Source organism: Mustela lutreola, chromosome 12 (genome assembly GCF_030435805.1).
Source record: "Mustela lutreola isolate mMusLut2 chromosome 12, mMusLut2.pri, whole genome shotgun sequence".
Classification (NCBI taxonomy): Eukaryota; Metazoa; Chordata; class Mammalia; order Carnivora; family Mustelidae; genus Mustela; species Mustela lutreola.
In genome coordinates this window covers 65,286,877-65,300,737 of record NC_081301.1, presented here as the reverse complement: position 1 = coordinate 65,300,737, position 13,861 = coordinate 65,286,877, and the positions used below count along the sequence as shown (strand labels likewise).

The window sequence follows — 13,861 nt, the reverse complement described above, 5'->3', positions numbered from 1 at the left end:
AAAAGTTTGAAAGTTTTCCCCTTAAAGATCAGAAAAAAGACAAGTGTGTCCACTTTCACTACTCTCATTTGACATAGTACTGGATGTCCTAGCCAGAGAAACAAGGAACACAAAGAAATAAAAGACTCCAAAAAAAAAAAAAAAGGAAGAAGTAAAATTTTCTTTTTTTGGATAACATGAACTTACATGTAAAAAAATCCTAAAAACTTCACAAAAAATTTTGAATAAACAAATTTAATAAAGCTGCCAAATACAAGATCAATATATAAAAGACAGGAATTTTGTTTTGTTTCGTTTTTTTAAAATAGTTTTTCATGTCATCCTTGCTCAGTGATCACGCTAATCTTCTCTGCATCATTCCAATTTTAGTATATGTGCTGCCAAAGTAAGCACAAGACAGGAGCATTTTAACACTCTAATGATGAACTATCTGAAAAAATAAAGAGAACAATCTAATTCACAATAGCATCAAAAATAACAAAATACTTAGGAAAAGATTTAACTAAGAAGATGAAAGATCTGTACCCCATAAACTATGACATTGATAAAGAATTTGAAGGAGACATAAATGGAAAGATAGCTCATATTTATGAATGGTAAGAATTAACATTGTTAAAATGTCCATACTACCGAAAACCATCTGTAAATTCAATTCCTATCAAAAATCCAATGTTAGGGGCGCCTGGGTGGCTCAGTGGGTTAAGCCGCTGCCTTCGGCTCAGGTCATGATCCCAGGGTCCTGGGATCGAGCCCTGCATCAGGCTCTCAGCTCAGCACGAAGCTGCTACCTCTTCTCTCTCTGCCTGCCTCTCTGCCTGCTTGTCATCTCTCTCTGTCAAATAAATAAATAAAAAATCTTTTTAAAAAATCCAATATTTTTTTTTTACAGAAGTAAAGAATCCTAAAATTTATATGAGACCATAAAAGACAACAAATAATTAAAGCAGTTCTGAGAAAGAATGAAGAAGCGAAATTACACTTCTTGATTTGAAACTATACTACAAAGCCCTCATGCTCAAAACAATAAAGTATACTGGCATAAAAACAGACCAGTAAACAAGTAGAACAGAATTGAGAGTCCAGAAATAAATCCTTTCATACAGTCACCTAATATTTGACAGGGGCCAACATATATAATGGGTAAAGATAGTCTGTTCAATAAATGATATTTAAAACTGAATAGTCACATAAACCAGCATGAAACTGGAACCTTATATCACTCATAAATCTTAACTTGAAATAGATTAAAGACTTAAATGTGATGCATGAAACTAAATTTCCTAAAGGAAAACATAGGAAAAATTCTCCTTGACATTGGTCTTGCCAATAGTTTTTTGGATACCAGGCCAAAAACACAAGCAAAAAAAGCAAAAATAAATACATGGTATTACATCAAACTAAAGTTTCTGCATTGCCAAAAAAAACCAAAAGGGAATGAAAACACAATCCACAGAATGGAAGAAAATACTTACAAATCTTATATCTGAAAAGAGGTTAATAACCAACAGATACAAATAGAAAAAAATATATAATTTAAAAAATAGCAAAAGGATATCAATAGACTTTTTTTTCAAAAAAGTTATATAAATGACCAACAGGAGCATTAAAAAGTGCTCAACGTAAAAACTCAGGGCAAAGTCATTATGTTGTTGTTGTTGTTGTTTACCTCTGAAAAACACAACAAGATATTACTACCTATTAGAATATATAAAACCAAAAAATTAAAACTAACAAATTTTGGTAAATATTGGGGAAAATGGGGAACTTATGTACTGTGATAGGGATATAAATTTGTATGGAAAACAGTATGGAGATTATTCATATTATTAAAAGTAAAATCACCATATGATTCAGTAATCCCACCTCTAGGTATATATCTAAAGGAAACGAAGTCACTATTCGAAGACATATCTGCACTCTTATGTTCATTATAAAATTATTAACTCTAAGCAAGAGATGGAAATAACTTCAGTATCCATATTGGGTGAATGGATAAAATAAGTATGGTAAATATATACTATGGAATACTACTGAACCATGAAAAATTAAGAAATACTGCCATTTACAACAGCATGGATGGATCTTGAAGGTTTTATACTAAGTGAAATATTTCAAAGATTTTATATATATTTTAATTTATGTATTATGATATCCCTTACATACAGAATCTGAAGAAGAAGCAAACTAATGGAAACTTAGAGTTGAGTTGACAAGAGGTGAACCTGGGGTGGAATAAGGTGGTCAAAGGGTACAAACTTGCAACTATAATATGAAAAAGTTCTGGGGATCTAATGTACAGCATGATGATCATAGTTAATAATATATACATACATTTTTATTGTGCTTCCCTTTATTAAACTTTGCATATATCACATTCTTACAAGTTGAAAGTTTATAGCAATCTTGTATAAAAGAGGTCTGCTGCCACCATTTTTCTAACGACATTTGTTCATTTTGTGTCTCTCTGTCACATGTTGGTAATTCTTGCAATATTTCAAGTTTTTTCATTTTTATTGTATTTGTTATGGTGATCTGTGATCAGTAATTATGACCCACTGAAAACTCAGAACTAGTTTACTTAAGGTATATACCTTGTTTTTTCTTAAAGGCATAATGCTTTTGAACAGTGCAGTATAGTGTTTATTTTTTATATGCACTGGGAAACATAATTTTTTATTTGCACTGGGAAACCAAAAAAAATAATAATAATAATTTGACTTAGTTTATTGAGATAATCACTTTATTGAGGCGGTCTGGAACAAAACCCACAAGACCTCTGAAGTTTATCTCTACTGTACTATATACATAAAAGTTGTTAAGAGAGTAGATCTTAAAATTCCTTACCATACATGCATAAAAAACAGTGGCAACTATATGAGATAGTAGATGTATTAACATTTTTATGTAGATTATATTGCAATACAGATGTATGCCAATTTATCAAATTGTACAAAATTTACACAATGTTAAAAGTTTGCAATGTTATAAGAAATCATTTCTTATATTTACAAATTATAATATGTCGATTATTTTTCAATAAAGCTGGAAAAAACTTTTTGTAGAATTAATCTATTTTTCAAAAAAGGAAGTAAGGAAGTAGAAACTGCATCTAACTCTGAAATAATAGAATATAAAATCCATTTTAGTTCTATACACTGGGACAAAAACTATTACTTAGTTTACAATGAAGGAGTACTTAGGAAGCATGAAGGATGGTCTATAAATAAGGCTGAAAGAGCTCAGTTTTAAGGTTTAAATTTAAAATCTTCTTTTGAAATACTAAACTGACCACCCAGTTTTCCAAACATAAATGTCTTAACTGCATGAATTTATTTCATACAACTCTATCATCTAGTTTCATAAGAAAGCAGCATGCAAATTTTGAATAAGACAGACTTGCTTAAGTTTCTTTATGTTCAACAGTAAAGGATACTTCCCTAAAAAGAAGAAAAATCAGCGTATTTATTATGATAATTATTATTCATAATGAGATTCATATTGAATTAGGGAATATATATCCTCAGAGGGGGTAAAGTAAAATGAAATTTATTTTGGTAAATGTGTCTATGAATAGTCAATACAATGCCTCAATATAAATGAATATTATCATTTTGAACAATTTAATTACTATTATTAGAATTATTATAAGTATAAAAATAGCTATCATTTTAGCATGGAATATGAGATTCTCATGCTCCATGCTTCATCACATCCACACAACAATTCTGCATAATAAGTATTATCATCACCATTTCATGGGTGAAAACACTGAGGCTAACACATTTAGATAACTGGTTTATGATTACATGGCTAGTAAGGATGCATCACACTAATTTAGGCTTTATGATTTCAGAACTGTACTCTTTCCACTGCACATTCTATTACTCTGTAAATACTTGGCTTGTTTTCATTTAGTTCTTTAATTGTATTCATGTGGTGATGGTTTAAAGCTTCATTTAAAGGAAGCTTAAAAAATTCATTTAACCAAAAGCTCCCAAGAATTAAAAATGTCATGGATATCATTAGTTAATGGGTAACTATATATTTTCCACTCTAGTGAGATAACAATCAGAGTATTTTTCTAAGTTTTAGTCTCTGAGTGTTCAAAAGGACTTTGTTAAAATAGAAATATTTAGACAAAGGTGATCAAAAGTCTGGATCAGGTCACCTTAAGATAAATATTAGGAAACTGAGGAAACAAATGGAGATTTGAACACTGAGCTATGATATAATGAATGGTTTAAAGTATTTAGTAGAGCATAGAAAAGCCCTTTAAAGCCTGGGCTTAGCCTAGCATTGCAGCTTCTGGGATATCTGTCTATCTATCATCTACCTAGCTATTCATCTATCTATCTATCTAGATGTAAATTTGAAAACTTTTTCAACTTAAAGATTTTGAGAAATAGAACATAATTAGCACCATAGAAGATCTGTTTATGATAACAACCTAGCCCCTCCTCCCAGTTTGTTAATATTCTCTCTTATTTAATGTAACATTGTGCAAATAGACCACTACTGATCTGCCATTATGAATGAAATAACTATAATCATCTGTTTGCATATCCTGGTGAAAATATTCATTTAGTTCCATGTTGTATTTCTAGGAATGGACCAAATTTTTTTTTTAATTTTTAAGTTTTCTAAATATTGTCCAACTTACCTCATATGTTTTTATTATGTGCACTGTCATTCCTTCACATTCTTGCAAGACATTTTCACTGTTGCCCAATATGGTAAGTGTGTAATAGTATGTCATTCCAGGTTTTCATTTATTTTTAATTTAATTTAATTGAATTCCAGATTCATAATAAAGATAAACAGTTTTTATATATGAGTGGCCATTTGGATTACCCTTTCTGTAAAGTACATGCTCAAATCTTTTGATATCTTAACATTGTGTCATACTGATTTCTTGAAGAGTAGATTTTCTGAATGAACTTTTAGCTGTGTAGGTCTTCTCTATTTTATTATGAACTTGTTTTCATTTCTAAATCTTTATATTTATTTTCATAAACTGCTTTTATTTTGTTTTGTCTATTATCTATCTATCTATCTATTTATTTGCAAGCAAGAGAGCGAGCGAGCAAGTGAGAGCATAGGGAGGGATAGAAAAAGAAGGGAAAAGAATCTTAAGCAGGCTCCAGGCTCAGCACAGAGCCCAACACTGGGCTCTATTTCACAACCCTGACATCATGACCTGAGCCAAAATGAAAGAAAGAAAATAAAAATAAGGTGTTAAAAAAAAAGGAAAAAGAATTGGAGGTTTAATTAAGTGAGCCACCCAGGCACCCCTGTGGTATCTTAAATTAGCTGTCATATCTTTAAAGTTCTAGAGTATCCATTTAATTCATTTATAAAATCTTTCTCAATATCATTTTTAGTTTCAGTTTTTTGTTCAATTTGCTTCCCCTCTCATTTCTTTGAGCAGAGTAATCAAGCCATTTTACAATCTTTATTGATCATTTTAACATCATACGTAATCCCATTTTGTCTATCAAATATTGTTAATGGTTTTTCTCTGTGTGCTCTGTTACATTTTGCTATGTTCAAGGCATTATATTTGAAACTCTTATTGAGTAGGGATAATTAAGAGCTATAATAATGGTATGGTCCTCCTTGGCAGGATTTTCTCTTATATCTGAGACTCTACAAGACAATCATATTCCAAATTCAGTGATTGACTTTCTCAGTTTACACAGAAGGCAAGGTAGGCTATAGTCTTATTTCTGCTTCTCCTTGTGCTTTGGGGATCTCAACTTAAATTTGGGTTGTACCAAAGTTTTCAAATTTGATTGCTGCTGGATTTTGAATTTTGTTTCTCTAGTATCAAGTGTCTATTAAAAACACAGTTCAGAGTGTTTTAGAAGTTTAAAATGCTCTCATAGATAAAATGGCTTCAGGCATATATCTCTAGACTCTCATTGTGTTTCGTATTTTGACCCAGTAATCCCTCACTTATTTTTATAATCATTCTGATATTTTTAACTTTAAAAGCTATTTTGTCTGGATTTTTAAGTTGTCTTAAGTAGGAGTTTTTAGATCACCATTACTAGAAGCAACAACAAATATACATGAAAATTTCTGCAGTAGTTTATCACATCTTTATGGCTTTGAACTTCCCTAAGCTGAGGCATCCTTCTCTAATCACTTAGGCTAACTCCAATTTACCCTTTAAAACAACACAAGAATTGCTTCATTTAAGAACATGTTCAGGGATGACTCTTCCCCACTGTTCTTACCAACATTCCCACACACTCTTTGCTACCCACACCTTGTTTATGAACTTTCATTAGGTATATCAGCATCACCAGAATTTTGCTCTATTGTATTTTTGTCCTTTAGAGCTTTAGTTAAATATGAATTCCATAGAAAGTTGTGCCTTTTCTTTCAAACCTGGGTTCGTTATTTCTTCTCATTCTTTGTCAGAGGCTACTTTATTTACAGCTGTATTGTGATTTTGGAGCCTTTACAGTTTTTTGACTGGAAAAATCACCCATCCCTGAGATTTTTACGCAGCTTCCTAGCTGATATTATTCAGAAATCTGTTCAACACAGACTTTTTCGGGGAGCCCCTTTCGGACCACTCAGTTACAAAACCTCTTCTCAATCACTGCTCTTTTTAAAATGTGCTTATTTAGTTCAAATATGCATCACTATTAAAGAAAAACCAGTACGATTTTTTTCTTTTTAAAGTTGGCTTACCTATTATCTATCTCTCCCATTAAAATGATTCCTCTGGGCTGGGGTTTTGTTGTGCTCATCTTAGGCCAGGCACTCAATAAATTGTCTCTGAATGATTGAATTGTTTGACTCTCTTGCTAGATTCTCAACTTCATGAGGCCAAGGATTGTTCTATTCAGTCCTTCTTTATCCTCAATGTCTGTTATATTGCAGTCACTTACGTGAGTAATGGGAAAAATCACAGAAAGAAAGAGTTAAAACTACAGAAAAACCCCATAGGTTCAATAACACAAAGCTTTCTAAAATTATTTAGCCCAAGAATTGAATACTGGTTGCACTTTTGATTTTTTTACATGGTATTGAAATTAATTTAAATGGAAATACTTGAATGGTAGAATTATAAAAAAAAATTATAAAAGCAACTTGCTCCTTAAAGTAAGAATTATATAGGGCATCTCTTCTAGAAGCAAAATTTTCAAATGTCAAACATCTGAAAGCATAGAAGGAGAAGTAAGAGTGTGAATTGTATTTCAATGCTCTTTTCTTTATATTCAGCAAACAGCTTCATTCACACCTTTCCAGTTTTTTCAACTCTTTTGACAAAGCCTTCAGAGGAGTTACTGCTGATGACCATCATCACAGCCTGACAGGAGAAATTTTATAAAGAAAAATAATAGCATGTTTTTCCCAAATTGTTAAGGATATCGTGAAGCTCTGTTGGATTCAAAGGAGGAATGTGCAATTCCATGCTATACATAATAATAACTAATTTTAATAGTGGCTTTGCAATTTTTCAGATATATCCATTTACTGAAACCACTATCAAATAAACAAAAACAAACAAATTAACAGGGGTTTGAGACAGGAATTATCTAATCTAAAAATAGCACATGTTCACAGAATACACAACACATATCCAAAGTACTTCTCTAGGTTTCAAGTAATAGTCAAAACAATAGTAAACATGATTCAGACCCTACCAGTCAAATCATAAATGGGACCTTAACTGTAAATCCTTATCTTTAGATCAAAGCGGGTAATTGGGTGCTGAAGATACATTATAGAACTAATATGTTATAGAACTCCTCTGAAATGAGTCATTTATTCCATCACTTTTCCTGCACAGCTGCTGACCCATGTTTTGGTTCCTGGAAATAGCTGCTACACTGTCACACTTCTTAAAAGCACATATATTGATAACTCTACTCATTCCTCCATTCCTCTGTGACTGTCACTGTGTTAAAATGTGGAGTCAGCTGACTCACTTGTGGTGGTAATAAAGTAGATGAGTTTGCAAAGTATTTTGTTATTTCTAAAAATGCAAAAACCAAATTACATTGAAATCATAAGGGGTGTTTCAGGCAGAGCTGTAGGATGTGGTTTCTTGTGTAATCCAACAGAGATTAGCTCCAACACATATTTAAACTCTCCTCTAGGAGCAACCTTAGTGGTAAAACAAGAAGATAAACAGATGTATACACACCCCGGCACAAAATTATCACTTATGTTTGGCTTCCTAGTCTCCTCGTTTTACTTATTTATCTTAACTTCTCTCTGAAATCAGGGAACACAGAATCTCAATCAGTTGACATTTTTCTACTGAGTTACCCAATAGTCTGATCATACCCCTAAGACTTTTTTAAATTATTTCACTCATAATCCCAAATCTGCTTTGCTTCCTCATCTTAGTACACTGTAATTTGATTTCAAAATGAGGACAGTTGTCAGTAATGCCACATTCATTCATCTATTTTACAATTCCATGTACTTAGAACTATGAAGATATGTTAATAACATCCATTCCAATAAGCCACCCTAAATTTATTATCATGAAACAAGACCTCAAGAAAGAGAATTCAAAATCATCCATGTATTTTCAATGTATTGCAATAAAGCCTTTATCAATAGACTTCCCTGTGCACATGGTGGTCAAATTGCTGGTGAAAACCAGCCAGATCTATTACAAGCTTTCTCATGGCTTCTAGGAAACCCAAGTGAGCCTTTTTTGATACTGGGAAGGGATAAAGCAGGGAAGGGATAAACAGTGATGTAAGAATTGGCTAGACAAAAGTAATGACTCTCATTACAAAGTGAGTATTTTAAAGCAAAAGAGCCTGTTGGGAATATTGTTTCATAAAATAGTGTTTTTTTTTAATTAACTTTTTAAAATTCAATTAGTTAACATATAGTGTACCATTAGTTTCAAATGCAGATTTCAGTTATTCATCCATAGCATATAATAGCTAATGCTCAGTACTTACTGTTATAGCTTCTTGAAAGCAGAATTTTTACCCCCTGAGCCACCCAGGCGCCCTTGAAAGCAGAATTTAAGATCATATTTTCTGATTACTTCCATGTAGTACAACACTTTCCTGCTAGCAACCTTCAAAACATACTGTTTGTAAGAGGAATTTCTTTAATAATAAATAAATAGGAATTTATTTTAATTTATAATTATATAAAATAAATAGGAATTTATTTAAATTTATTTAAATATTGCACACTGTTTCATTGTTCATAAATAAGGTGATGATATTATAGCCATTAGTTTGTAGCACTGATATATCACTTTCTTTTTACCTCTCAGTGCATTCACTTTGCACAAAATAGATATATATTTTAAACGAATCTGAATCTGTGGCAAACTTTTAAAAAACCCTATACAGTAAAGTTTATCATTTTAAGTAATCTCAATTATCTTCCTCAATTGTGATAGTACATCCTTCTATCCAGGCCAGATATTGTATGAGGGATTTGAAGAGACATACTTTTCTAAATTTCACTTTTCTCATCTGCAAAATGCTGATCATGATCCTACAATAATATACACTTACAATTTTCTGATGAAAATTTATTTATTTATTTTAAGATTTTATTTCTTTATCAGAGAGAGTGGGCGAGAGAGCAAGCACAGGCAGACAGAATTGCAGGCAGAGGCAGAGGGAGAAGCAGGCTCCCGGCCGAGCAAGGAGCCGATGCGGGACTCAATCCCAGGACGCTGGGATCATGACCTGAGCCAAAGGCAGCTGCTTAACCAACTGAGCCACCCAGGCATCCCTTTTGATGAAAATTTAATCTGTATAAACAATATATTTGCTGTAAAGCGTGGTTCATGGAAAACATCTTATTTAATTATAAGCAACAACAGTATTAGAAATTAAGTAAATGTGTCTATAATATTTAAAGTTTTAACACATAATTCCAGTGATTTGCCTTATTTTCTCAAATCCCTTTACCACTTTCATTGACAGAGTCAAATGTACTTTTTCTACCAGTAGGCAACTCTTTGTCTTTTGTCAGAAAGATGGCCTTGTGAATTATTTATAATAGAGATATTAGCAATAATAATAATAATAATAAATAGCAATGAATATGTTTAACAAGTTTTCTTAACTAATTAGGGTTCTTAGACATCAATTAGAGGAACCACCTCTGGAAAGCAAATTAATCTGCAAGACATTCCAGAATTAACAAGTCAGTCAGATACAGGGTTGTCCGCAAACTGAAAGGTGAAGCAAAAGGACTAGGTTTGGAAAATAGGTAATGACAGTGAAAAAAATGATCAAATTTTTGGGCAAAATAAATTCTTAGGTGTCCTTTCAATGGAGTCCTGGGCTTTATGTAGCAGAAACTCTGGAGATTATCTCAATCCATTGGAGTCACCCCGTTTATTAGCTTGCTATTGACAAAGTTATTTACAAACTCTAGAGCAAGAGGTTATAATGTAGAAAACTGATGGTAATGCACAAGATTCTTGTTAACAATAATGCAAGTTAGTGCGTTTTCATTAGAAAACATAAATTCTATATCCCAAATTATGGGCCCAGAGCACTTCTGCTGCACAACTCTGCTTATATCCCAAATAACCATGTGAACTAGTTTTAATATCTGCTTCTCTTATTAATTTTTGAATAAAAATTCTTGACACAAGTATTTTATAATTGTGTGATAATCATGCATTTAATTTCTTGGAGAACAAAACACCTTAGAAGAGAAATGGAAAAACATTTCAACACCTTTATTTTAAGATTCTATAGACAAATGGTCATCAAATTGGTAAGATATGTAAGACTTGAACAAAATTATCAACTAACTAGATATGCTTTATATTACAGAACACTCCCAACAACCGCAGACTACATATATCTTAAGCCATGATTTTCTTTGCAAAGGTCAACATTGATAATGTTCTAGTCATACCTCCGTGTACCAGGAAAGAAGTAGCATATTTCTTGAAAGACGCAGCTATCAAAGCTCCATTGGGAAACCATAAAGATGGAGAAGGGATTTGCAAATTATATATCTGATAATGGACATCAACTCTGATTATTAAAAAACGAATAAAAATAAAATACCTTACTTAACCAGAGTATCCAATTTTACATGTGAAGAAAATTATTGAAGAGACATGTCACCAAAAGGATATAGATGGCTTATAAGCATATGACAAATTTCTCAACATTTAGACATTAAAGAAATACAACTTAAAATCATAATGAGACATGCTTACATATCTATTAGAATGGCTAAAATTAAAAGGCTAATTGTAATTCGTCTGAGCTAGATTGAGAAGTGACAAAAAATCTAAACTGTTGTTGGCATATATCATGATACCACCACTTTGGAAAATAGTTTGAAAAATTTTTTAAATGCAAAATATGTTGCAGTTACACAAATAGCCATTTTACTACTAGGCATTTAACCAAGAGAAACAAACCCTATGTTCGTACAAGAACTTGTATATGAATTTCATAGCAGCTTTATTTTTAAGAATTGGAAACAGTGAAATGTTCATCAATGTCCATCAATAGAGCAAAGACAAATTATGATCTATTCATTAAAGAGATTACTATTCAACATCAAAATGAACTATTTACAATTGGAGATTCTCAAAGTAATGGTGCTGAGAAAATAAAAGCTAGGCAGTAAATAGTATATACTGTGTGATTCCATGACTATAAAAAAATCTAGAAAATACAAATTTATATATAGTCACAGTCATCAAATATATTGGTGTGATTTTAGTGCCTTCTTCTGTGCTCCCATAGCTTCCTACACTTGGATCTCCAAGCATTTGTTACACCATGTGAAAATATGAACTCTTTTTCTTTATAATGTCTTACAAGTAAAAGAATCCTTGAAATTTTATGGACATTTGAACTGTCAGTTATTAGCAGAAATTCTATCACACAGTAAATTTCCAAATATAAAAGCCAGAGTTTTACAATGACTTCTAAGCTTTTACATGATCTAGCCACTCATTTAACCTCTGTGACCTCTTTCCCTGCTACTATTCAGTCCCTCACAGTGGCCTCCTTGCTATTCCTCAGATATGTCAGGCACGATCCAACCTTATGGCCTTCAAGATACCAATTCCTTTGTCTGGAGTGACCTTATTGCTGATAGTTCTGGGCAAATTCATCACCTTTACATACCTTTGTTCAGTTGTCAGGTTCATTGTAACTACCCTGATCTTCCTATTAAAATTCTTAACTCCACATCCCCTACCTAGCAACCTTGATTTTTCTCACCCTGACCGAATTTTCGTTTTCCCCATTGTACTCATCATTTTTGAATACACTATGCAATTTTTATTAAGGTTTATAGATTTTAATTGTCTCACCCATTAAAATAAAAGTTCTACAAAGCCAAGTATTTCATTTACCAGTGTAGTCTGAAGTAATATCTGCCATATAATAGGTTCAGGAGACAATTGGTATATTTCAGAAAAAATTAATGTTGAGAGTATACTGAATTTCATAATTCATTTCAATATTTTTTCCAAAAATAAACTATGTGAAACATACCTTAAATTTACTTTCAAAATATATTATAGCATATAATGGACAAAGTAAGACAAAATAAGACAAAAAACAACAAAATAAGACAAAAGCCTTAAAGAAACAATCATATAAATAACCATTTCAAACCTACTTAAAAATTGCATAATACCACACTCCTAGATCCTCTCTGATTGCTCTAAAATAACCCTTCAAAGGAAAAACGTTTTTAAAAATAACAGATATTTTGGCAAATAATTTAATAAAATAAAAGTTTCATTCATCTATGTAGATCATAAAAATGTTTTTAATAAGCATGAAATTATAACTCTGAAGTGTGCTAAAATGAAACCACCTGCTAAGGGTGAGAGAACAAAAATAAACATCATTTTTACAAATAAGAGGAATTTATTAACTTTGAATCAAAGCATGTTGATTTATTCAAACTGGCAATAAAGGAATATGGAAACACAATCCATAGAAAGTCATATTTTAGTTTTCTAAAAGACTTCATAGTAAAGAGTATATATTTTTGAAATGCTACATAATGCTACATAATGACAAGATGACAGGTTGTGACAAATAGCATTTTAAAAACTCTACTCATAATGGAACGGAAGGTGTCATTTCCCTATAATTTTATATATGTCATTAATTTACTATATCTTAATACAACACATTACCAAACAGATGTTCATCAAAGACTAAATCATTTTTAATGGAACATAATAATTTGAACCTACATCTATTAATCATTTTTTTTCGATCTAACATTTATACTCTCGCTAAACATTTTATCAGTTGTCGACAAAATTTAAAAAAATAGAACAAAAAGTTGTGTTTGGAAAAGTAGCTTTTCTTTGAAATTTGCATTTAAATGAAAATATTTGCTGATATTTTCAAAACTTTAAATGTAATTTTATATATATCTGATCTATCAGATGATATAAAATTTTTGGAGAAAATATGACATTTTTTTTTGATCTTGGTTGAAGGTATTAATAAAGAGCAACTGTTTGTATTATTTGTATTGTGATATCTTAGTTAATAAACATGAATAACTGGTATAAAATATGTTTTTTTAAAAATTTTATTTATTTCCTTGACAGTGATCACAGGAAGGCAAAGAGGCAGGCAGAGAGAGAGGAATGGAAGCAGTCTCCGTGCTGAGAAGAGAGCCCACTGTGGGACTCAATCCCAGGAACCTGGAATCATGACCTGAGCCGAAGGCAGAGATTTTAACCCACTGAGCCACCCAGGCGCCCTAAAATATGTTTTTTTTTTTTATATAGAATCATAGTTCTTGCCAAAATATGGAACTAGCTGGAACTGAATGCCTCCTTCAAAGTCAGCTCTGGAGAAATTATGCGAGTGTAATATGGAACTATTTCAGATATGAA

At 31.7% G+C, this 13,861-nt stretch overlaps 1 non-coding gene across 1 annotated transcript; it reads right to left on the bottom strand.

The window, feature by feature from the left end:
* Positions 1–284: 284 nt before the first annotated feature.
* Positions 285–393, bottom strand: LOC131813333 (U6 spliceosomal RNA). Its single transcript, XR_009346750.1, has one exon. It is a non-coding gene; the product is annotated as a U6 spliceosomal RNA (small nuclear RNA).
* Between the last annotated feature and the right edge of the window lie 13,468 nt (positions 394–13,861).